This window comes from Gorilla gorilla, chromosome 12 (genome assembly GCF_029281585.2).
Source record: "Gorilla gorilla gorilla isolate KB3781 chromosome 12, NHGRI_mGorGor1-v2.1_pri, whole genome shotgun sequence".
Taxonomy (NCBI): Eukaryota; Metazoa; Chordata; class Mammalia; order Primates; family Hominidae; genus Gorilla; species Gorilla gorilla.
In genome coordinates this window covers 135828101-135854023 of record NC_073236.2, presented here as the reverse complement: position 1 = coordinate 135854023, position 25923 = coordinate 135828101, and positions in this window count along the sequence as shown.

The window sequence follows — 25923 nt, the reverse complement described above, 5'->3', positions numbered from 1 at the left end:
AATGTTTTCCAGCTGGCTTAAGGGAACTTGGATCAAGCCCGTGTTAAAGGAAGAAGAAAACAGGCATGAGTCTAGCCAGAAGGAGACCAGAAAAGGTAAGCCTATTGTTGTCACTCACATGGAGGACAAGCTCCTGACCAGCTGGCTGGACAAGAGGACCTACATGTTTTGAAGATATTTTCAGACTGAAAGATAGTTATGCCCATGGTTTGGGTGGTCACACAGTAGCTCATGGCACAACATCAAGCCTTTTTTTTTTTTTGAGAGTCTTGCTCTGTTGCCCAGGTTGGAATGCAGTGTGATCTTGGCTCACTGCAACCTCTGTCGCCCAGGCTCCAGCGATCCTCCCACTTCAGCCTCTCAAGTAGCTGGGACTACAGGTGTGCATCTGGCTAAGTTTTGGATTTTCTTTTCTTTCTTTTTTCTGTAGAGACCAGGCTTGCCATGTTGCCCAGACTGGGCTCAAGCGATCCACCTGTCTTGGCATCCCAAAGTGCTAGGATTACAAGCATGAGCCACGGTGCCTGGCCAAATCAAACCTTTTAAGAGTCCACTGGAAATTTCTGGAGTCTGGTGAAACTCATGCATGGGCCTGGGACCGTGGTGAAAATGGATGTAAAAGGCACTTTCACGAGTCTCCTTGAATAGCTATTCACCTTCTGCTCTGTGATTGTCAGAGGTGGGTGACTCAAGGAACTGGCCGTTTTTTTTCAGACCATGTGAAAGTTCTGTTTGGGCAAAGCACCATGTACTACACGTTTTATGCAATTATTAGTCACATGCAGAAAGCTGATTAGTCATGTTAAAAGGCCAGTCATGTCAAAAAGACTTATTTTGGTCAATAAAGCAAGTAAGTCCAATTTAGTTCTCTGTTCCTTGAGTAATATCTGGATAGTTTTTGCTTCACTTCAGGAGGAATTTAAATATTACGCAAGATAATCCAGTCTCCTGGATGTTGAAATTAGCACTGAGAGTCAGGCTGGAACCTCAGGTTGGGGGGTTTGTAGGTTTGCGTGTGCTTTAAATCCTTAGATAAAGGATTTAAATACCAGTCTCTTTACTTATTAGCTGTGAGACTTTGGCCACTTAATCATCTTGTTTCTCCATCTGTGAGGTGGGCATGCTAATAGCACCTACTTCATTGAGTTGTTAAGTAAATTAATCTGCACAAAGTGTTTAAATTCTCCCTGAAACACAGTAAATGCTATGGAAGTGTTAGTCATTGTTATTCAGAATTTAGCAGACTAGAATAAATACCCCTCCATGAAGAAAGCAAAAACACAAAAACAGTTTTGAGACTCCAGGGGTCACACCCATACAAATGGACCTCAGGGAGCCATGTACCTAGGATTCTGGAGTATTCTGTGGGGAAAGGTGCCTTTGAAAGTTGACTTTCAAACTTCAGTCGTGAGGCTTTTGGTCAAGAAACTGGAGTTCCACCAATGGTGTTTATCTCCTTTTCAGGAAGATGCTTGGCAACAACCAGTTTGTATGAATAGTACCATCAAGGATGACATATTTCCCAGATCCTTTAAATCAAGTCAAGGATATGTGTTTTACTATAGTGCTAACCATGATAGTTATAAATAATTAGGAAAAGGGAACTGTTTCACAGATGGAACTCTATTTACCATTGACCTTAATTATTTGTTAGTGTTTATAAAGACTGGCTGCCACCTTTGTAGCGTCTGAGCTGGAGGGGAGTTCTATTTATGATTGAGGGACTTCAATTCTCTTGTTTTCAAAAAGTGTGCAAATCACTCTCTCACTTTCTTCTGCTTTCTTTTTTTGTTATATTTTAAAATATAGAGCCAGCATACATAAACCAAAATTCATGACACACTGAAGTTGTAAAGCATGACTGTTATGAACACTTGTAAACCCATCACCTTCCCAAGGGCTAGAACTTACCTTAGTCTCTGTCCTCCATCTCATACCCACTCTCCTGCCAGCCCCTTGGAGCTGGACTCTGAATTGTATGTTTATTATCTACTTGCCGTTTTCAATGGTTTTATCACATATGTATTTGTTGTGTGTTGAATTTTGTTCCTCCCCACATTCTTACTTCCCGTATCTCAGAATGTGACCTCACTCAGAGATAGGGGCTTTATAAAACTAATCAAGTTAAAGTGGGGTCATTAGTGTGGATCGCAATCTGATATGGCTGGAGTCCTTATCAAAAGGGGAAATTTGGAGACACAGGCATTATAGGGAGAGCATCATGGGAACATTGAGATGGCCATCACAAGCCGATGAGAGAGACTTGGACCAAATCCTCCCCTCAACCTCAGAAGGAACCAGCCCTGACAACACCTTGATCCTCAGACTTCTGGCCTCCAGAACTGTGGGATGATAGATTTCTGTTTTTTAAGCCACCTCGTATGTGGTACTTTGTCATGGCAACCCTAATGCAGTAGTACGTAAGTCTAAAAACACGTTTTCTTTTGTTTATTTCTGAGCACCATAAACATGGTGAAACGTGTCTTCTGGGATGTGCTTTTCTCACTCAACATTGTGTTTTTAAGATTCACCTATGTTGTCATATGTCTGATGCTCTATTTGTAAAGCTACTGGAATTTATTTTCCTCTTCATTGTCATTTGAGTGGGCACTCTTTTATTAAAAACTTTATCAGCCTTTCTGTCTCTAAATTCTTCACTAACCATCAAGTATTATTTAACCAGTGTCATCTGAGCTGAGTTGGAGGAGTGTTTCCAGTTTCTCTTTTTTCCTACTTAACTTCCTTCTTCCCTTGCTTTCTTTCCACACCAGAGCTCTGCTCTTTTGGATTTCTGAAAAATTTCCAGGATTGAGGTCAAGATTGTTGGTTTTTCTTCATCAGTTTACCTACATGGAGATGGCTCATAGGAAAGAGAAATGCACTGCAACCCAAGGACTTCCAGAAAGCAAATAGAATCCTGAAACTGTAAAAGCACATGTGAGAGGAGAAGGAGGCCTGGGGAACATGTGTGTCTCACCTCTGGACCCAGAGAGGCAGGAGTAGGTTTTCTAATGGGGGCTTTCTGATTCCTTGCTATTATACTTCACCTCCCGGTGAGGCATGTCTGTGAGCTGTTGATGCTTGAGTGCATTCTCCCATGTGCCTTAGTATAGATGGAGATCATAAAATTAGGTCCATAGATACTAATACAAATGGAACACCATGATCAATGAAAAAGGTGTTATAGATCAAACATTGATATTTTCCTTATTCGATTAAATAACCTGTCACTTTACCCAGCAGATAATCATTATTTTAATAAAATGAGATTTATGATACTCATAATCTGTTTATTGAATTCATATAAAATTATTGAAAAGTGATATAGCGTAACTCATCCTTTTCTTTAAAATATAAATATTCAGTGTTTATATCCTTCAAATGAAAGGGAATGTTCTCAGACCTGGCAATGAATATCATTAACTTCTATCTCACATTATATACCAGCTAAATAATTGAGAAACTTCTTTAATAAAGGCGGTGCAAACTGCGGAGGCTGTGGAGACTGAATTACGAGTTTTAATAACCACCATTGCAAATATTTGCATATTCAACTTGTTCAGACGTTATTGATTTGTTTGCCCTCTACACATGTGGAAAATAGATTTGAAAGCATGATAATAGGCCTGCACTTCTCTATCGAGATTATTTTAGGTTTGGGGGAAGGAATCTAGCTCCAAGGCGGGGGCAGGGAGGGTTGGGAGGGGGACACTGGAAGTGACAGCAGGGAGCGCTCCCAGCAGGCGGGTGGGATGGAGGCTGCAGATTCCCCCAGACCAGCTTCCTACCCACCCACAGCTCTGAGGCGGCCTGAGGCATGTGGAACTCACCCTTGATTTCTTAACAATTGACATCACGTTGATCACTGACTGAATTGATACTGAAAATGAAATCGCTCTGGGCTTTGTTCCTTCCTTCAGCCTACAGCTAGCTAGTGCCTAGTCAATGGCACCATGCCCCCATGCAGAATGACCTGCTAATGTGGCTTTCTCGTGTTTACTCCTCCATTTAATCCAGTGCCCCACTCCCACCCCCAACAGTCGCCAGGCCATGGGAGCTCAGTTGATGGGATAAAGCCACTCATACTGTATCCAGACTTAGAGACGGCCAATGACACTGACCGGACAGGCCCCTCCTGATCCTTTATCACCTGTCCCTGGCCTGGCCTTCCAGCCCCCACTATTGCCACAGGCCATGTGGGCGCTGGCTCCTGTGGTCTCCCCTCCCTAGAAGACTTTCCTCTGCTCTTCCCTTTCTCTTGGTGAGTTCAGACTTCCCACATTCACGTCATTACTACATAGCTTATCATAGAAAAAAGTGTTTAAAGGATTTTAGGTAATTTGAATTTTCCCAAAGTATATCACAATGAGAATGGTTCCTTTATTCAAAGTATAGTAACAATTGAATACTGTATACACAGGAAATAGAAGGGAAACCCAAGGAGGTTTTTTTTTATTTTTTAATTTTACTCTGAGTCCTGGGATACATGTGCAGAACATGCAGTTTTGTTACATAGGTATACATGCGCCATGTGGTTTGCTGTACCTATCAACCAGTCATCTAGGTTTTAAACCCCACATGCATTAGGTATTTGTCCTAATCCTCTCCCTCCCCTTGCCCCCGACCCCCTGATAGGCCCTGGTGTGTGATGTTCCCCTCAACCCAGGGAGGTTTTAATTATAAGTTTAAAGATGATTATCTAGTTATACACATAGATTTTTTGGGGTAATATGATTTATTAAAATGGTATAAAACCATAAAACATTTTCATATTGTGTGATAACTAAGTTATTAACAGATGAACATCCTTCCCATGCTGAGCTGCTGCAGAGCTCTTACCAATTTACTTGGAGTAGAAACCAACTTTCTATCTCACGGTGATCTTTTCTGTTGTCTTATGGGGAGGGAGTTGTCACAGATAGGCTAGATTGTGTAATACACTTGGAGTTAGACTGCCAGGTTTTCTTCTTAAATTTCCGATGTGCATCCTTTCCTCAGTTAGCATTAGCACTTTCTTTCTTTTCTTTTTTCCTATAGCAGTCTTGGAATAAAGATGAAAATACTTTGTACAATTCGTGATGCAGTGGAAAGAAGAGGCCCTCAGTGCTGTGAACCATAATTCAGTTATTAATAAATGGTTCTGTGGGAACAAGAATGGTTCCACTGGATTAATCCTATTAATTATGGGTGGAAAGCCTACCATGTAAAATTGGATTATGATTATTTTTATTAAAAATGAGAATAATTTAAATTGAAGAATGAAGCAGCAATTTCAGAATTAGGTCATGGAGGAATCTAACGTTTTCCCTTGTGGGGTGAGGAGGAGTAGCCTGGTCAGGGCGGAAGCCACAGGAGAGGAGCCCTTCTTAGAGGTCAGGCCAATCCTTCCTGGGTCTTTGATATGGTTTGGCTCTGTGTCCCCACCCAAATCTCATCTCAAATTGTAATCCCTGGCCGGGCACAGTGGCTCATGGCTGTAATGCCAGGACTTTGGGAGGCCAAGGCGAGTGGATCATCTGAAGTCAGGAGTTCAAGACCACCTGGCCAACATGGTGAAACCCCATCTCCACTAAAAATACAAAAATTAGTTGGGCGTGGTGGTGAGTGCCTGTAATCCCAGCTACTCAGGAGGCTGAGGCAGGAGAATCACTTGAACCTGGGAGGCGGAGGTTGCAGTGAGCTGAGATCGTGCCACTGCACTCCAGCCTGGGTGACAGAGTGAGATCTGTCTCAAAAAACAAAAAACAAAAAACAAAAAAAAACAAGCCATTGTAATCCCCATGTGTAGAGGGAGAGACCTGTAATCCCCACGTGTTGGGGGAGAGATGTGATTGGATCATGGGGGCGGTTCCCCCATGCTGTTCTCATGATCGTGGGTGGGTTCTCACAAGATCTGATGGTTTTACAAGGGGCTCTTCCCACTTTGCTTTCTTCTCTCTCTCCTGCTACCATGTGAAGAAGGTCCTTACTTCCTTTTTGCCATGATTATAAGTTTCCTGAGGCCTCTCTAGCCATGTGGAACTGAGTCAATTAAACCTCTTTCCTTTATATATTAGTCAGTCTTGGGTATTATCTTTATAGCAGTGTGAAAACGAACTAATAAAAGTCTTCCATTGTCACCTGTGTAGACAGTGGGCAGAACAGTGCCTATAGCAGAACAAGCACTCAGGGAAGGTTAGCAGTTTTATGCCTAATTTCTTTTTAATTTCCTATATATTTTCACAAAATGATAATGACTCCAGCTAATTAGTCTAAAGGTTGACAAGGGAGTTTGAAGGTCATTTTTTTCTTGACTATTCAAGATATGATATCACTTTTGCCACAGCCATTTCTGTATGGAGTCGCCTTCAGACTGAACATACTTAAGTAATCATTTTGTTTGCCATATGTTTGTTGATAACGACATTAGGTCCACCAAATTTTTAATCCTGTAATTGTTTCCAGATAAAATTCGAATAGTGTTTTTCACTCCATATTTTAAGCAAAGCAGAGGTTCCATTTAGAGCCAATGATGCCTCGTGAGAAGTTTCTCATGCCTTCCAAGCCCACAGCCTTCAATCTGTTCTCATGAAGAATTTATGGACCCAGGTGGTACTTCATGGGTGGGAACTCAGGTGGCTGCAAAGGAATCTCTTATAGATTTGGCGAGGCAACTTACACAATCTAAGTTAATTTTGTTCCTATATTAGTGAGTGAGTTCTCATGAGATCTGATGGCTTTTATTAGGGATAATAACAGGCATTCCTTTTGTTGGAAGAAAAGAGAGTTGTCAGGGTTCAACAAAAAGGACACATTTTTACTTATGCTTTCTGGAATTCTTTAACAGTGATCCAGTAACCACCAGTGTGCTGTGCCGGCATTCAGGCACATCCTGGGTTTGCACTAAATGCTGCAGTAGATGATGAGTGTGCACATTTGTGCTCGGGACAGTCCTGGGAGTTGAGGTGGGTGATGGGTTGGATGTCCCTGAGCAGGGATGCCAGGAAGCTGGGTGCCTGAAGGAAGGTTGATGGACTCCGAACCCTGTGTCCTTCTCACCACGTTGCCCTGCCTCCTGCTTCACAAAATAGAGGCAGTTAATCAAAATGTGTAACTCTTTTTACCAAGTTAAATTATATTTTCATTTGGATTTTGATGTCAATGATGACTTAGTATCTGATTGATCTGTAATTGCCCCTGGGGCCATTATTTCAGTCTTGCTGCTCTATCTGTCTTCCCAGCCACTTTTGTAAGCACTAAGTAAAGGGAAATTGCAAAAGTGGCTGCTTTTTGAAAAAAGCCTTAAGAATCATTTTGGAAGTTGGAAAAACCAAACTTGGTTTCTTTCACAAATCTTTATTGGGGTTTCTTAAATCATATACCCATAATTAATGTGATTAATAAAAAACTAATCATAATAATTAGCAATTACCTATAATTAATTACAGTATAACTTATGTTAATGTGGCATATGCATTAACATTGTATATTATATATAACATATTATGCATTAATAGTATATATAATATGAATACATGACACATGATATATACAATATATTAATATACAATTGTTAATCATACAGAGAATATACTAATATAACATTAATATAGAACATATCAACATACTACCAATATTATATTAAATAAATTATAATGATACAATTATAATTATAAATAATTACTTTGTAATAATGACCAATAATAATATGGCTAATAACTAATTATTAAGTTGGTGCAATAACATGGCACCCTTTTTTTGAAAAGTCGAATGGAACTTGCCATCTGATTTCTTACACCTTCTCAGAATCCTTGTGAAGTTGCTGGCTGGGGATGGGAATAGTTACAGTGCAGAAACTGAAGCACAGAGATTTATATCCAGGCAGAGAGTTATTCAGGGGTGAGCCTAGGGCACGGAGTAGACAAAACAGACCTGCAAGCCTGCTCTCAGCCTTCAGAGGTGCAGGGAGGGTGAGGCAGTCCAGCATGTGCCTTTCCCATGCCCGCAGCTCCACTCCTTAGGCTACAACCAACGTGGCCTGTCTGGCCGTTCCTGGGTGGTCTCTCTCACTGGGACTAGCTATTCTCATACCTGCTTAGAGTGAAAACGACTTCGCCATTTACTTTGAACACCAATTGCTAGATTTTTCCAACACTTAATGCCTTCCTTTTTATAATCCATTTGAGTATTACATGAATTCCTTCTCCTGCCCCACCACACACATCCCGGGCTGAAGAGCTTTTGGTTTGCATTCCTGATGCAAGTGCCCAGAGCTGGTGTTCTCCACGTTTTCTTTGGACTAAGAAAGTTTATACATGAAGTATTTTTCTTCTGCCTGGCTAAAACCTGCTGAAATGGTGCAAATCAGATGTCATGGATTTGTTTTAAACAGCAGCATTTAATAAAAACCAAAACAAATTAATAAAACTACAGAAAACAAATACTGACAGGCTTATCAATAATGGCAAGTAGTACCCTCTGCTAGAGCAAAATACTCATTTCAAATCACGAACGCTTACGAAATTTTAGAAGGCAAAGTATTTATTTTTGACTCATGGATTCAATGAATACTGAGTGGAGGAAACTGGAAGGTGGAAGTGCAATAAAAGATATTTATTTGTAAGTGTGCATGTGTGTGTGGTGGGGGGTGTTTAGAAAGGGGAGACTAAAGCGAGGCTATTTATGTTTTTTTACATTTTATTTTTTTGAGACAGAATCTTGCTCTGTTGCCCAGGCTGGAGTGCAGTGGTGCAATCTCAGCTCATGGAAGCCTCAAACTCCTGGGCTCAAGTGATCCTCCTGCCTCAGCCTCCGGAGTAGCTGGGACTACAGGCGTGCACCACCACGCCCATAATTCAATTATTAATACATGGTTCTATGGGAACAGGAATGGTTCCACTGGATTAATTCTATTAATGATGGGTGGAAAGCCTACCATGTAAAATTGGATTATGATTATTTTTATTAAAAATGAGAATAATTTAAATTGAAGAATGAAGCAGCAATTTCAGAATTAGGTCATGGAGGAATCTGACGTTTTCTCTTGGAGGGGTGAGGAGGAGTAGCCTGGCCAGGGCTGGAAGCCACAGGAGAGGAGCCCTGCTTAGAGGTCAGGTCAATCCTTCCTGGATCTTTGATATGGTTTGGCTCTGTATTCCCACCCAAATCTCATCTCAAATTGTAATCCCTGGCGGGGCATGGGATTTTTTGTATTGTTTCTGTAAGGATGGGATTTTGCCATGTTGCTTAGGCTGGGCTATTTAAGTTTGAATCAGAATAATACATAAATCAAACCCACTTATTTGTAATTACTTTGTAACTTCAGATTGATTGGGTTATTCAGAAGAAAACAAATCCATATGTGGAAAATCAGAAAACGAGAAAACTTAAGTAACCCGAGTAGATTAAACCTAGAAACAGATTTTCAGATGAACAGCCCCCCCGGGCGATAATGAGATATATATTTAAAAATATATAGATATGTTTTTTATATCTAGCTATATATGTTTATGTAGAAAGATGCTGTATTATACATAGATATATATTTTTAAAAATATACCTCACAATGATGATAAAAGCAGATATCTGTTTGCGTGTATACATATATATATATATAGAGAGAGAGACAGAGAGGGAGAACAGCTATAAAATTAGCTCCTGTTTGTGGGAGGTTTTTTTTAACTTCTGTAAAACTGCAAACATGAGCAGCATTGCTCCCTTTAGTGGAGACTCTGCCTTGCCCTCTTTCTTTAAGGGAAGCTTAATTGAATGGAAAAGCTGTCCTTTGTGCCTGGAGATAACAAATTTGGGTCCTGGTCAGTTGCCAGGGAAGCCGAGAAAGCCAGTGCTTGGGATCAGGGAGGAGCCTCCAGGACCGAGGTCCCCCCGTAGCTGAACTGAGGCCCAGCAGGAGAGGCCTCAGCACGAGAGCCTCAGGCAGACTCATTGTGGCCCCGTGTGCAGCACCGCACAGTTCGAAAAGGGCTGCATTCTGTTGAAGCGAAGATGCTTTTAACCCATGAACTCACAGGCCTGCTTGGCTGTGCAGCGGGCACTCAGGTCTGGACACAGGATTTCCTAGTTACCAACTGAATGCTGAGGTTCACACAGGACCTGGGATTTGCCGAAGACCTTGAGCCCGCGGGGGACACAGCCTGGAGCAGACAGCCCTGCTGCCATGGGGTGAGGGCAGGGTGGAGAGACAGTGTGGCCTGCACCCATATTCTGCCTGTGCCAGTCACTGCGTGTCAGGCAAGTCTCATTTCCTGCCCGGGAAATGGGGAACAGGATGGCATCCACCTCAGCAGGTGTGTGGGCAGTGGAATGTGTTCACATGTGCAATATGCTCCAAGCAGCACCTGGCCACTGCTATGTGCCACGAGCGTTGTGCCCTGTCACGGTGCCCTGTCACCGTGATGTGATCTTTGCTGGCGTAATCGGGCTCATGTGAACTTCAGCCCATGGGCTCCATAGCATGTCCTGAGAAAACACCAAAGTCTGCATTTTAAAGAAGATAGGACACTTGTTGAATTAATTAGGCTATGGAAAATGTAATTTATAGCTGATAGTCAAGCCATTCTGTAATAGATGAGTCTAAACATCTTTTAGGCTTCCCTTTACAGCAGGGGTCTCCAACCCCCCAGGCCACTGTCTGGTAGTGGTCCATGGCCTGTTAGGAACCAGTCCACTCAGCAGGAGGTGAGTGGCATGTGAGTGTGAGAGAGTGAAGTTTCATCTCTATTTACAGATGCTCCCCATTGCTCGTATTACTGTCTGAGCTCTGCCTCCTGTCAGATCAGCGGCTGCATTAGATTCTCGTACGAGTGTGAACCTGTATTAGTCCACTCTCATGCTGCCATTAAAGAGATACCCCAGACTGGGTAATTTATAAAGGAAAGGGGTTTAATTGACTGACAGTTCAGCATGGCTGAGGAGGCCTCAGGAAACTTACAATCATAAGGGAAGGGGAAGCAAACATGTCCTTCTTCACATGGTGGCAGCAAGGAGAAGTGCCAAAGGGGGAAAAGCCCCTTATAAAACCATCAGATCTCATGAGAACTCACTCACGATCATGAGAACAGCATGAGGGTAAACACCCCCATGATTAAATCACCTTTCACCAGGTCCCTCCCATGTCACATGGGTACTATGGGAACTACATTTCAACTACAAATGAGATTTGGGTGGGGACACAGCCAAACCATATCAGAGCCCTACTGTGAACCGTGTGTGTGAGGGATCTAGGTTGTGTGCTCCTTATGAGAATCTAATGACTGATGATCTGAGGTAGAACTGTTTCATCCTGAAACCATCTCTTCCCCAACCCCTGCCCGTGGAAAAATTGTCTTTCACAAAACCGGTCCCTGGTTCCAAAAAGGTTGGGGACAGCTGCTCTGCAGAGTATTCGTTTTCACTTCTTAAAATCCTTAAAATGTATTTACTAATAAAAAAGCAACAAAGGCTCATTTCATTTTCTTAGACTCTTATGCAGTCAGGGATGATGTCAGCATATCGGAACTCAAAGCCTGTGTCTTGGGATCACAGGGACCTGGTGCGACTACAACCAGGCTCACACCTGTGCTGTTCACATGGCTTTAGACACATGGCTTCACTCCCCTGAATTTCACTCTACCACCTGGAAACTTGAGAGCCCAATGCTTATTTTGGAAAACTCTTCTAGAATTGGAGGTAGCATGTGTGAGGTTCCTCATAAACAGTATTTCATATCTCTGTTACTATTATAGTGGTGAGGGACCAGGTGGCTGAAATCATACCTGTTGGTATCTCTTTGAAATAAAGGTGAATTCATATTAGTTTCCTTGGGGTGTTGCAGCAAAGTACTGCACACTGGGGGCTTAAATGACAACAATCTACTCTCTCACAGTTCTGGAGACTGGAAGTCTGAGATCAAGGCATCAGCAGGGTGGGCTCCTTCTGAGTGAGGGCTGTCAGGGAGAAGCTGTTCCAGGGCCCTCTCCCTGGCCTGGGGATGGTTGTCTTTATGTTTCTATGGTTCTGTTAGGGTGTGTGTCCAAATTCCCACTTTTTATAAGCACACCAGTCATATCGGATTAGCACCTCCCTAAGCACCACATTTCAACTTGGTTACCTCTGCAAAGGCCCTGCCTCCAAATAAGGTCACGTTTGGAGGCTCTGCTAGGTGAGGACGTCAGTATTGGAGTTTTGTGGGAACTCAACTCAACCGATTACAATTCTATTATGCATTTCTGACATCAGAGCTGGTTAAGCATATTCTTTTAGGCCTTCAGAAGTCCTTACACTTTTAGCCTAATATATAACCTCATTTACATTTATAAGAACCTACTGAGCCTGTAGAAGGCCCAGTAAGCTTTTTTCTCCCTTCCCTTCCCTTCCTTCCTCCTTCCCTCCCTCTCTGCCCCCCGTCTTCCTCCTCCTCCTCTCATCTCCTTCTTCCTTCCCTCCCTCCCTGCCTCCCTCTTTTCCTTCTCCTCTCCTTCCCTTCCCTCCCCTCCCTTCCCCTCTCTTCTCTTCTCTCTCTTTCTTTCTTTCTTCTTTTTTTTCTTTCTTTCATGATTATACACTCGTAACAAAGAATGTGAGTACACAAGGCAGTCTTCCCACTTCGTAGAGTTGAATCTTCTCTGTGGTAAGACAATGTGCGCTGATGCAGTTCTAATAGTTAATATAGATAGGGATAAAAGTTTGACCCTGGCTACTCATTGAACAAATAAAAATTAAGCCAGTAGGGATAACATTTCTCATGTATAATATTGATAAATATAAAGATAATAATTTCCTGTGTAGGAAAGTGAGCACTCCCTTCTACTTGGGTAGGCCTAGGTGTTGATGCAGTTTTTCTGAAGGACAATTTGGCCCTCAGATGTGTTTGTAATACATCTGCAAACGTCATGATTAGACACTATCCAAAGGAAATAATTAACATTTAAAGGCAAAACTTTTAATTTTAGATGTTAATAATATTTGAAATGGGGGATTTTCTAAGTAGTGATATGGAGATGATTAAATAAATATGGCCCACCTATACACTGAAATACTATCCAACCATTTCAAAATGTTGTAGGTGAATATTTATTGACATGGAATGTTATTCACAAAGTTGTAAGTTTCAAGAGGTAAAATGGGTTATAAAATATTATATTACAATTCCATTTTGGTAAGAACATGTACATGTGAACATAAAATTCTGTCTGGAAAAATATATACTGAGGTGCCAACAGAGGGTGTATCTGGTATTGTGAGCATTTTTGTTTAACTCTCTTTTTGCTTGCCTCTTATTTTTTCTTTAGTGAGAATGTGGGTTTTTTTTATATATACATAAAAAAGATTTATCACTATAAACCTTCAACCTCTTTTCTCTAGGTCTGAAGCCTCAGCTGCAGTGGAGATTGTCATTTGCCCACTTACTGCCAGGAACCAGAGTTTATATACTGTTTGTTGCTTTCATGCTGGAAGTTACCCTCCAAAGCTGTTTTCTTAACATTTCTAGATTCTATATAAATCAAAGAATTATGCTTTGAAGCTTGTGGGCTGGTACGTGGGTGGCCTTGAGATGTCGATGATGGGGTGGTCGCCCCTAGGAAGTCAGAGGATATAAGCATTTGACCATATTCATGTTTTATTCTTTTAAGAAAATGCTACTTAAGTTGATAAGCATATTTCCTCAGCAGAGAGAGACTGCAAGATAAGAGAGTGCTCTGAAGTGGCTGGGGAATACCATAACCTTGTAAATCTGATTTAACTGAATAGACATTGAAAGCATTAAACAAACAGAATACTCTCTATTGGAGCTTTGCCTGAATAAAAGAGTGTAAGAAGTATTGACTTTGTGGAACTCAATAGAACTATTATTTGTGATTGAATGCCAGATTAAATGACTGGAGAGCAGCCAAATGCCAGGTTGTAAATACACGAAGATCAGGGCAGCAGCCACCTCCCCTCTTATCACCCACTGCTTCATTCAGCTCCACCTGAGTGTCTGCGTCCTTCCTTCCCGCAATTTCTCACTTCCGTGGATGCAAACAGCCGGTCTCCTCTATCCAATACCTTGAAAGCAACTATACTAAACTCAGAATGCTTCTTTTAAAAGATTAAAAAGTTCATAAATCTGCAAAGTTGTACCTTTTGGCCTCCTATTTATCTAATTTGCTGATCACATTATGTGACTTTAAGGAGCATGTCTAGCTCAGTGGTCCATTGTTAGCAGAAACAAAGCAGGGACCCAATGTTAGGGACATATTTCTTTTTATAACTCTAGGAAAAGCACACACGAATCTTGCATTCAGAAAAAATAATTTGTAGAGCACAGACAATGCTATTCTACACACGTTGGTCTTTTGCTAGAAACTCAAATATTCTGCCACTCCCTTTTATCCAGGATAAATGACTAGCATCAGAGTAGCATAAGTAAGAAGTAACATTTATAGAGAGCTTTATAGTTTATAAAATATATTTAATCTATGTTCTCTGCTTTAATATCAATCTTTGTTTTATCACCTATCACTAAGTTTTCCCATTTTACTTCTGGAAAAAAATAGGAGATATACTGCTAGAGATATTATCAAAAATTAATTTTCAGCTTTCCAACTTCTGGAACTTTATAACCCTAGTTCTCAAAACTTGCTGGCTCTCGCTTTATAGTCTAGAGAACCAAGGTAAAATGGTCAAACATCTCAAGGGTTAGCCTTTATTTTAAGATTTTGAAATCTATATTCTAAATGATCTCGGTGGCAGGAGTTTCACATGAGGAATGCTGAAACCAAATGGGAAAGATGGTCTTCATAAAGGTAGGCAAGTCGTATTTACAAATTGAATTGGGAACATAGCTTTCGACAGAAATTTTAAAATGATAATTGTAGTTGCCCTCATGCTATTTGTTTTAGCTCTTAAAATTTCCCAGTAACTGCGTTTATTTATTCTTTAGGTTATAATGAGAGAGGTCAGCTCAGCCCAAGTGGCAATCACACTGGAGAACCCTGGCATGAAGAACACTGTGTGTCTCAGATGCCCTGGGATGGTGGGAGGAGGTTAGACAGGCCCATTATACATATGTTACTTCATGGTATTGAAAAATCTCATCAGGAGACTCCACAGAAATACTGAACTGCCTGGAAGATAAGAGAGGCCTCTGGGGTCTTCCACATATGAAACCCCTTGTTAATGACAACCGCTTGGTGATGTGTGTACAATGTTTTGAACTTGGAGAGGCTATGATGGTTAAGTGTCAAGTAAGTCTTATTCTTATAAAATTCCATGAAGACTTTTGCCAGAATATGTGCCTGGGACATTTCATTTTTCTGCCATGACTAATACATTTTTAATAAAAAAGTTTTAACTCCCCTCAATAAGAAAAATATTATCATTACTTAACAAAAACATTGGGGAACAACTTCCCTTGAGCCAAATATATAAGTTCCGGAACTGGAGAGATCTGTATCTTATGAAGATCAAGTGCCCAGCTAGCTTTACATTCTTCTCTTTATTGAATAAAGCAAAAACTTTATTTCTGAACTAAGGTATAACCTGGAATTGGCCACACATTTTCCTAGAAAGCCTCCATTTCTCTAAAATGCCAATATCCAGTTGTTTTATACTTCAAATGTAATTTGCTGTCTAAATATGCTTATGTGGTTTACCTCTTTATTGTCCAATGTGCCTGTTTTCATGTAATGCTTTTTTAATTTAAAAAAAATTTTATTTTATTTTATTTTGTTATTATTATACTTTAAGTTTTAGGGTACATGTGCACAATGTACAGGTTAGTTACATATGTATACATGTGCCATACTGGTGTGCTGCACCCATTAACTCGTCATTTAGCATTAGGTATATCTCCTAAAGCTATCCCTCCCCCCTCCCCCCACCCCACAACAGTCCCCAGAGTGTGATGTTCCCCTTCCTGTGTCCATGTGTTCTCATTGTTCAATTCCCACCTATGAGTGAGAACACGCGGTGTTTGGTTTTCTGTCCTTGCAATAGTTTGCTCAGAATTATGGTTTCCAGCTTCATCCATGTCCCTACAAAGGACACGAACTCATCCTTTTTTATGGCTGCATAGTATTCCATAGTATGTGTGTGCCACATTTTCTTAATCCAGTCTATCATTGAGGGACATTTGGGTTGGTTCCAAGTCTTTGCTATTGTGAATAGTGCCACAATAAACATACGTGTGCATGTGTCTTTATAGCAGCATGATTTATAATCCTTTGGCTATATACCCAGTAATGAGAAGGCTGGGTCAAATGATATTTCTAGTTCTAGATCCTTGAGGAATCCCCACACTGTCTTCCACAATGGTTGAACTAGTTTACAGTCCCACCAATAGTGTAAAAGCGTTCCTATTTCTCCATATCTTCTCCAGTACCTGTTGTTTCCTGACTTTTTAATGATCGCCATTCTAACCGGTGTGAGATGGTATCTCATTGTGGTTTTGATTTGCATTTCTCTGATGGCCAGTGATTATGAGCATTTTTTCATGTTTCTGTTGGCTGCATAAATGTCTTCTTTTGAGAAGTGTCTGTTCATATCCTTCACCCACTTATTGATGGGGTTATTTGACTTTTTCTTGTAAATTTGTTTAAGTTCTTTATAGATTCTGGTTATTAGCCCTTTGTCAGATGAGGAGATTGCAAAAATTTTCTCCCATTCTGTAGGTTGCCTGCTCACTCTTATGGTAGTTTCTTTTGCTGTGCAGAAGCTCTTTAGTTTAATTAGATCCTATTTGTCTATTTTAACTTTTTTTGCCATTGCTTTTGGTGTTTTAGTCATGAAGTCCTTGCCCATGCCTATGTCCTGAATGGAATTGCCTAGGTTTTCTTCTAGGGTTTTTATGGTTTTAGGTCTAATATTTAAGTCTTTAATCCATCTTGAATTAATTTTTGTATAAGGTGTAAGGAAGGGATCCAGTTTCAGCTTTCTACATATGGCTAGCCAGTTTTCCCAGCACCGTTTATTAAATAGGGAATCCTTTCCCCATTTCTTGTTTTTGTCAGATTTGTCAAAGATCAGATGGTTGTAGATGTGTGGTATTAATTCTGAGGGCTCTGTTCTGTTCCATTGGCCTATATCTCTGTTTTGGTACCAGTACCATGCTGTTTTGGTTACTGTAGCCTTGTAGTATATTTTGAAGTCAGGTAGCGCGATGCCTCCAGCTTTGTTCTTTTGGCTAGGATTTTCTTGGCAATGCAGGATTTTTTTGGTTCCACATGAACTTTAAAGTAGTTTTTTCCAATTCTGTGAAAAAACTCATTGGTAGCTTGATGAGGATGGCATTGAATCTATAAATTACCTTGGGCAGTATGGCCATTTTCACGATATTGATTCTTCCTATCCATGAGCATGGAGTGTTCTTCCATTTGTTTGTGTCCTCTTTTATTTCGTTGAGCAATGGTTTGTAGTTCTCCTTGGAGAGGTCCTTCACATCCCTTGTAAGTTGGATTCCTAGGTATTTTATTCTCTTTGAAGAAATTGTGAATGGGAGTTCACTCATGATTTGGCTCTCTGTTTGTCTGTTATTGGTGTATAGGAATGCTTGTGATTTTTGCACATTGATTTTGTATCCTGAGACTTTGCTGAAGTTGCTTATCAGTTTAAGGAGATTTGGGGCTAAGACAATGGGGTTTTCTAAATATACAATCATGTCATCCGCAAACAGGGCCAATCTGACTTCCTCTTTTCCTAATTGAATACCCTTTATTTATTTCTCCTGCCTGATTGCCCTGGCCAGAACTTCCAACACTATGTCGAATAGGAGTGGTGAGAGAGGGCACCCCTTGTCTTGTGCCAGTTTTCAAAGGGAATGCTTCCAGTTTTTGCCCATTCAGTATGATATTGGCTGTGTGTTTGTCATAAATAGCTCTTATTATTTTGAGATACATCCCATCAATACCTAGTTTATTGAGAATTTTTAGCATGAAGGGCTGTTGAATTTTGTGGAAGTCCTTTTCTACATCTACTGAGATAATCATCTGGTTTTTGTCTTTGGTTCTGTTTATAAGATGGATTATGTTTATTGATTTGCGTATGTTGAACCAGCCTTGCATCCCAGGGATGAAGCCAACTAGATTGTGGTGGATAAGCTTTTTGATGTGCTGCTGGATTCAGTTTGCCAGTATTTTATTGAGGATTTTTGCATCAATGTTCATCAAGGATATTGGTCTAAAATTCTCTTTTTTTGTTGTGTCTCTGCCCGGCTTTGGTATCAGGATGATGCTGGCCTCATAAAATGAGTTAGGGAGGATTCCCTCTTTTTCTGTTGATTGGAATAGTTTCAGAAGGAATAGTACCAGCTCCTCCTTGTACCTCTGGTAGAATTTGGCTGTGAATCCGTGTGGTCCTGGACTTTTTTTGGTTGGTAGGCTATTAATTATTGCCTCAATTTCAGAGCCTGTTATTGGTCTATTCAGAGATTCAACTTCTTCCTGGTTTAGTCTTGGGAGGATGTATGTGTCCAGGAATTTATCCATTTCTTCTAGATTTTCTAGTTTATTTGTGTAGAGGTGTTTATAGTATTCTCTTATGGTAGTTTGTATTTCTGTGGGATCGGTGGTGATATCCCTTTTGTCATTTTTTATTGCATCTATTTGATTCTTCTCTCTTTTCTTTATTAGTCTTGCTAGCAGTCTATCAATTTTGTTGATCTCTTCCAAAAAGCAGCTCCTGGATTCGTTGATTTTTTTGAAGGGTTTTTTGTATCTCTATCTCCTTCAGTTCTGCTCTGATCTTAATTATTTCTTGCCTTTTGCTAGCTTTTGAATGTGTTTGCTCTTGCTTCTCTAGTTCTTTTCATTATGATGTTAGGGTGTCGATTTTAGATCTTTCCTGCTTTCTTTTGTGGGCATTTAGTGCTATACATTTCCCTCTACACACTGCTTTAAATGTGTCCCAGAGATTCTGGTATGTTGTGTCTTTGTTCTCATTGGTTTCAAAGAACAGTAATGATTCAAAAATTACAAAATATTTTGTAATTTTTCTATAAATATATATTCTTGTTTATATTGACTGTGATTTATTTCAAAATAAGTCCATTGTAAAAGATATCATGATAGGCACTGAGTTTACCATCTTGAAATACAATGGTATAAATAAAAGTTCATTATAGGTCTATATTCTAAATATTTTTGCAGATGTCAGGAAATCTGGCACAGAGAAAGGAGTTAGACGAGACACATTTGTGCCCCTGGAAGTGACTGTTCACAGAGCTACAGGATTTGGCTGTCTTATGAGACCGCCTGGGCATGCAGGATGCTCGCCTTAGCAAGGTTCGTTGCTGGTGACAGTGGGAAGTACCAGATGGAAGAGCCAGGAGGGAGTTAGTTTGGCAATCTAAAGTTTCCCGTGTCACTTGAGAGGAAGAGAGAGAGTGACTGTTAGTGACGCCCCCAACAATGAATTTTCAGCTCTATGTTTCCTGGGATTTGATATCTGTTTTTATCAAAAACTGTGGACTCTCACAGGGGCCCAGCCCACACCCCCATGTGCTTTCTGATGGGCATCTGCACATATTCTAAATGCATGATGACAAAATCACAACCTGGATGGCGTGGAAACAAGCCACCCTGCTGGAGGCTTCTGTCACTTTCTGCAGGGTCCCAACATGACACGCAGACTAGGATCTACAGTCCCCAAATTGAGCAAAGATAAACTCACTTTAGCAAATCTCAATCTCTATCCACAAGGGCAAAAGGGCCCTTTTAGATTACACATTGCTGTGTTATAAAATACAAAACGGGAGGAAATCAACAGCAAGAAGGAGCGCAAATGAGCAGACGAGAAGGGGAGCATCGATGTGATTGAGTTTCCAGCCCAAGATGGCCACTTGTTTTAGTTTAAGTGTTGTGTAGCAATAGAGGAGGAAAACCACGGTCGCGTTTGTTAATGCCAGGTGGCAGTGTCAGATGGTCTCGAAAGAGGGACACAGAGCCGACACATTGCAGTTTTATAGACTTGTCTTTGTTCTCTAAAACTGGGCACAAGTTGGTTCTGATGAGCATTTTGGATGACCTGGTTCTTCCCAGAAGTCAGCTCCAGTGAACTCATCCTTTCCTGTCTTTCTCTTGGTTTGGCTTTTAAGCAAACCTGTCTCCCAGCTGCATCATGTTTCCAATGCTTAGGGCATCCTTTTGCTGCCCCCGTTTAAGTCTGCAACTCTAAAGCCACCTCGCTCCCTGCACAGAGAGCCCTACTTAGGCAATGCCACGTCCCCAGTGCCAGGACAGGAGCTGCATGTCCTGCTCGGAAAGGCTGGACCCTTAAGCTGTGAGTGCTTTGTCCTCCTCGAGGCACCCACCTTTCTGATTTTGTTGGCTAGGATCTCATTCTCATGTGAACACAGTGTACAGTAATGGGTGGTATACATTGGACACATTCTATTTGCCAGGAGTCTTGCAAATCTGATCTCATTTAGACTAGATTCAAATCCCTTTTCTGCCATTGCTAATGGTATGTGCCTAGGGAAGTTAATAAGCCTGTCCTTCAGTACGGGCTTGGATTAAGGTGGCCTAACAGGAGACTCAAAATATGTAATGGCTCAAACCCAATAGAAGTGTCTTTCTTGCTCACCCGTCTGTCAGTCATCCAGGAGCCTAAGCTGATGAAAGTTCTGCCCATGTCAGCATGTGGCTTTCCGGTTTGCTCTGGGGTCCTTTTCCTTCCACATTTCTAGGAGGATGCTTGAGTGTGATGGAGGAGGATGCTTGAGTTTGATGGAGGAGGTTGCTTGAGTGTGATGGAGGAGGATGCTTGAGTGTGATGGAGGAGGTTGCTGGGCTGTTCTTACAGGCCAGGTTTGCAAGATACACGCCACTGCCATTCACACTCTGCTGGCTCTCAATCAGTCATGTGGCTCTTCTGGCATGCAGGGAGTCTGGGGATAGATTCTACCCATATACCCAGAATAAAAAGATAGTGCAGTCCTGTTGAACAACTAGACATCTCTAACCATGCTATGGATTTGTTATGGAGAATAAATGAACCAAATAGTGCAATGCTTACAAAACTGTCTGGTGAACAGTAAGCATTCTATGAGCATTAGCTACCTGTGTTTATTATTATTAGAAATAACTCAGTGTGTGAAAATTACAAGTCTGTTTTAGAAGATGAGGAAACAGAGGCTCTGGCTAAGGTTGAGTAGTGGCTAGGAGATGAATTTGGGATTGAACCCAAGTTTGCTAAAGCCCATGATTTTTTTTCACTGTTTTGGGATCGATACTACGTTTGCTGTGAAATCCACTGTTTTTGGGGCCTAGACCATAAAGACAAAAAAAAAAAAATTTAGTTAAATCCTTCACTGATGTTGTGAAGAGCAAATCTCCTCAAAGCATTTTTATTTACTTTCCTAACAAAAGGAGAAGATACTCACTTTTGTAAAAACTAAAGCAGTTTAAAAATCGATTGTCTCTTAGAAAGCTTAAAATCACTTGCCATGTTTTTAAGGTGCTTAGCACAGTCCCTTGCATGTAGTAAGTTCTCAAAGCCATTTGTCTCTATTCTTGCCATTTTGTAATTTACGATGTACTGACATAAAGCGTATAAAAAATAAATGTTAGGAAATTTTGCCCAAAGGCAGTGAACACTTTCAATGAACCATCACATATACCTTTTCCTTCTGCACACCGCCAGTCAGTGTGTGAGCTCCATCTCCATGCCCCCTTGCTATTTGCCTTATCACCTTAGTGAGCACACTCATCCCATTTCCGGGTGGAATGCAAACAGTAGATATAATGTATGGCATTGAGTGAGTTCCTCCCAGTCTGCCTACTAGGCTTTTCTCCATATTCGAGTTTTTGCCTAAGCCTTCTAAAGGAACAACTGTCTTCATTGCATTTTACATATGTGTTATCACATCAAGTTCTTGGGAGATATTTTTGATGACGAGGAAACGTGTGTTGCTGTGACTGAAGTTGACAACTGTGTAAAAGCACATTTCCTTTGTCTTTTAGACGCATCACGTTTTAAAGGCTGTCTGTTTCACAGCAGTGTTTTTTTCTTGTCATGGGGAGCGTAGGGAAATGCTGGCATTGATTTTTAAGACCTTCCAGAGTTCCTGGAAGGTCTGTTGTGTCTGAGGGTCCTGGCTGCCCAGCGAGCAAGGAGAAGCTGCTGCCCACTCGTGGGGCCCCAGGCTCCACCAACCACCACTCAGAAGTTCTGGTTGGCACCTTCATTTGTAGCATGTTGCCCTGGAGTTGGAGGAGGGGCTCAGTGTCTGGGATGCCACACTGTGGCTGGGATTACTGGGGGTCACAGATTGACATCAGCAACTGGGTTTATCTCAGTAAATTACATTTATACACAATTATTTCTATTAGGTGTGATCATAAATTATGGGCCTGCCTACAAATCATCCGTTTATTTTCTTGAGTTAGTTTTAAGAAAATATGAGTCATTGCTGCTGAAGGTGAGAGTTAACTGGGTAATTATTTTGGTTTTAATTTCTGCCAAAGGAACAAAACAGATGCAGATGAAGTCCCTGGAGAGTGACAAATTCCCATAATCCATTTATTTTACTAAACCTTCAAAAACATAAAGGGTCATTACAGAAAAAGTGGCCCACCCTCTTCCACTTCAGATGGAAACAAACACACAAAACCATGCTTCCGTAAGAACATTTTGTGTAGATGATAACAGTGCCCACATGTTGGTCAAGTGTGTGCATGTTTTTACTCAATATTTACATGAATCTTCCGAGATAGGCAAGGCAGGTCTCCATTGGAGAGTTTGAGGCTAAAAGAAGTAAAGTGAGGAGATTGTGTGTCTTAGTCTGTGTGGGCTGCTGTAACAAACTACTGTAAACGGAGTGACTTATAAAGAACAGAAATTCATTTCTCACAGTTCTGGAGGTTGGAAATCCAAGATTGGGGTGCCAGCATGGTCGGCTTCTGTGGAGGGCCTTCTTCCAGGTTGCAGACGGCTCCAACTGCTTGTGTCCACACATGGTGGACGTGTGAATAAGCTTCCTTGGGCCCCTTTTTCAAGAGCACTGATCCCCTCATGAGGGCCCTACCCTCATGGCCTCATCGCCACCCCAAGGCCCCACCTCCTAACACCATCACCTGGGAGGTGAGGATTTTGACACATGGATTTGGGAACACACTCAGCCCATGGTGTGGAGGCGACTGCTGAGAAACGTGGTACTGCTGGCCTCACTGTCTTCACATCCAGAAGTCTAAACTGCACTATTGTGCAAAAGAGATTCCAATATTGTCTGCCCTGAAGAGCCCTGTGAATGACACAGGTGTCACTGAAAGCAGTATTAAAGGCCGGGCACGGTGGCTCACACCTGTAATCACAGCACTTTGGGAGGCCGAGGTGGGTGGATCACCTGAGGTCAGGAGTTCAAGACCAGCCTGGCCAACATGGTGAAACCCCATCTCTACTAAAAATACAAAAAATTAGCCAGTCGTGTTGGTGGGCACCTGTAATCCCAGCTACTCGAGAGGCTGAGGCAGGAGAATCGCTTGAACCTGGGAGGCGGAGGTTGCAGTGAGCTGAGATTGCACCAGCCTGGGCAAAGTGAGACTCTGTCTCAAAAAAAAAAAAAAAAAAAAAAAAAAGAAAAAGAAAAAGAAAGAAAGATAGTGGTATTAAAAAAAAAGAAAGAAGAACTCCATGAACTTTCAAGGCATTTTCTAGTTATTGATGAATCATTGGATGATGTAGTTATCAATCATGTTTTCTGATTATTCCCATAAACATAGCATAGGTTCATCATTAAGTTGCTAGTAAAATCATGACAAATACTACATAAATTTAATCAGAAAAGAAATTGGCCTCATGCTTGAAGATGTTAAAAACAAATAGAAGAGTCGGAGTCACACACACACACGAAAGAATTTCCTCTATAGGTGGGGCAACTAAGCTGCCTGGTAGGGAAAATTATACCCACTTTACAGATGGGTAAATTGAGGCTCAATAGAGTTAGGCAGTTTGACTAAGATCACACAGTTAGTTTAATAAAAGAAGCTGGGTTCCAAATCCAAGCTTGTCTGAACTCAGCGTTGTTCTCACTGTGCCACACCATCCTTCCTGGCTCCTGAACCTGCGAAGATGCCCCGTTGCCTCTGCCTCTTACCTGCAGCTACACTCTGCCTTGGAGGTCTCACTCTTGGATGGTCTGGAGCTACATTAAACAGTCAGAGGCTGATGTAGCCAGTTGTTTCTTCAGAAATGCAGTGATTTTTATGACTAGGGGCTAGCCAGGAGCAGGGAAATAAACCATCTTAAGACTGCTCAGAGGTACAAATTTTTGACCAGTATATCTCATAAGAAACAGCTTTTCTCAGTAGGGTGCTGTATAATAGTAGGTGTACTCAGTAGGATAATACATAACACATAACATATGTGTAGGCAATCTTCTCATTTTAGTTTCACTTCAACATAGCACCAAAATTCCTGGTTTATTTATTTTATATCTATATCCAAATCTATGTATGTATGTAAGCATGTGTTCATTCATCCTTCCATCCATGCATCTACTCACATATCATCTACCTATCAATCGATTGATTGGTTGATTTATGTGTATCTATCATCTATCTGTCATTGCTACCTGATGGGCTATATGCATAGCAAGGGCATGTGGGCAGCATTGTCAGGAGAGAGGGGATAAGCCCGTTGTCATTGCCAACTGCCCCTTCCCTACAGGTGTTTGTTACACCCCTCTTCTCTTTGCCCCGGCATTGTATGACCTGAGTTCAGCCTTGACTGGACTGAAAGTGCTCAAAGACCTGGCTTTTGCACTCAACATTGAAGTGCTTGGGCCTCACTTCCGTGTCCACATGAACCACAAGGGAATGGAAAATGTATTCCAAAACACTACTGAGCTTTAAAATTACTTATTCAAAGAGCTGCTACAGTAACTCTGGCCTCTGATGACAATGGAAGAAGCCCAAATAGATCCTCAGTTCCAAAGAAATCCAACCTAGCATGTTAAGGCCAGACTCCTCTTACTGGTTTTCAAGGCCCTGAGTCTTATGGTCTCAGCCTTCCTGTCCAGCCTGATTTCCCAGCATTTCTGGACAATCTCGTTCATTCAATAAGCATGCATTGTACCTACACAGTAGCCTCGGTAGGCACGTCCCTCCCTAGAAGTTTATGGACCAATGTAGTTTTCAGAGCTTCCCTCATTAGAAAGATCAGCCACACACAACATCTCATGCCCAACTGAAGGGTGAGTAGTGATACTCAGAAGCCTCCCCTTAGACTCTCAGAGGAAGAGAGAGAATGCCTGCTATGTACATGACAAGTGCCTCACTAGACAATATGAAAGTCCTAAAAGATCTCAGAAAATGGAGCAACTGGTGCTGCCATGGGGCCCAGCCCTCACCAGGAGAATTGCTTTTGAGTTGGGTTCTAAGAGATAGAAATGGGTATGCCAGAGAGCGGGAGAGGGGCTTGCAGATGAGGAAAGAGTAGGAGTCCAGGCGTGAACCTGTGGTCATTCTCTGCTTGGCAGGGTCAGGTAGTCCCTGGGGCTGGAATGTGGGTGTTTATGGGAAGGGGTGTGAGGAGATAAGACCCGTGGGTCCCATTTCTGTGGGGCCTTTGTCTCCTTCAGGGCTAAGGGTGTGGGCTTTGTTCTGCACGTGTCAGGGAATCTAGACATTTCTAGTGTGGAGATGCGACAAGAAAAAGTGTGTTTTGAAAGACATTTTGGACATGGTTTGAAGACAGATTAAGAGAATAAACTTTGTCAGCAATTAAAATGGGAAGAAAAGGGCTGAAGCCACAACGTGTGACGCATGTAAAATTGGGAGAACCATGAGACATTTCTGAAGATACAGTGAATGGGGTTCTTGATGGCTTGGATGGATGAGGCAGCTGAGGAGTGACCGAGCACCATGAGATGTTTTAGGTTGAGGGACAGTGGAACACAAAGCCACTGGAGAGAGGGGGATGAAGAGGAGGCATTTGGGAATGTGTGGCCAGGTGGTTTTGTCCAGTATG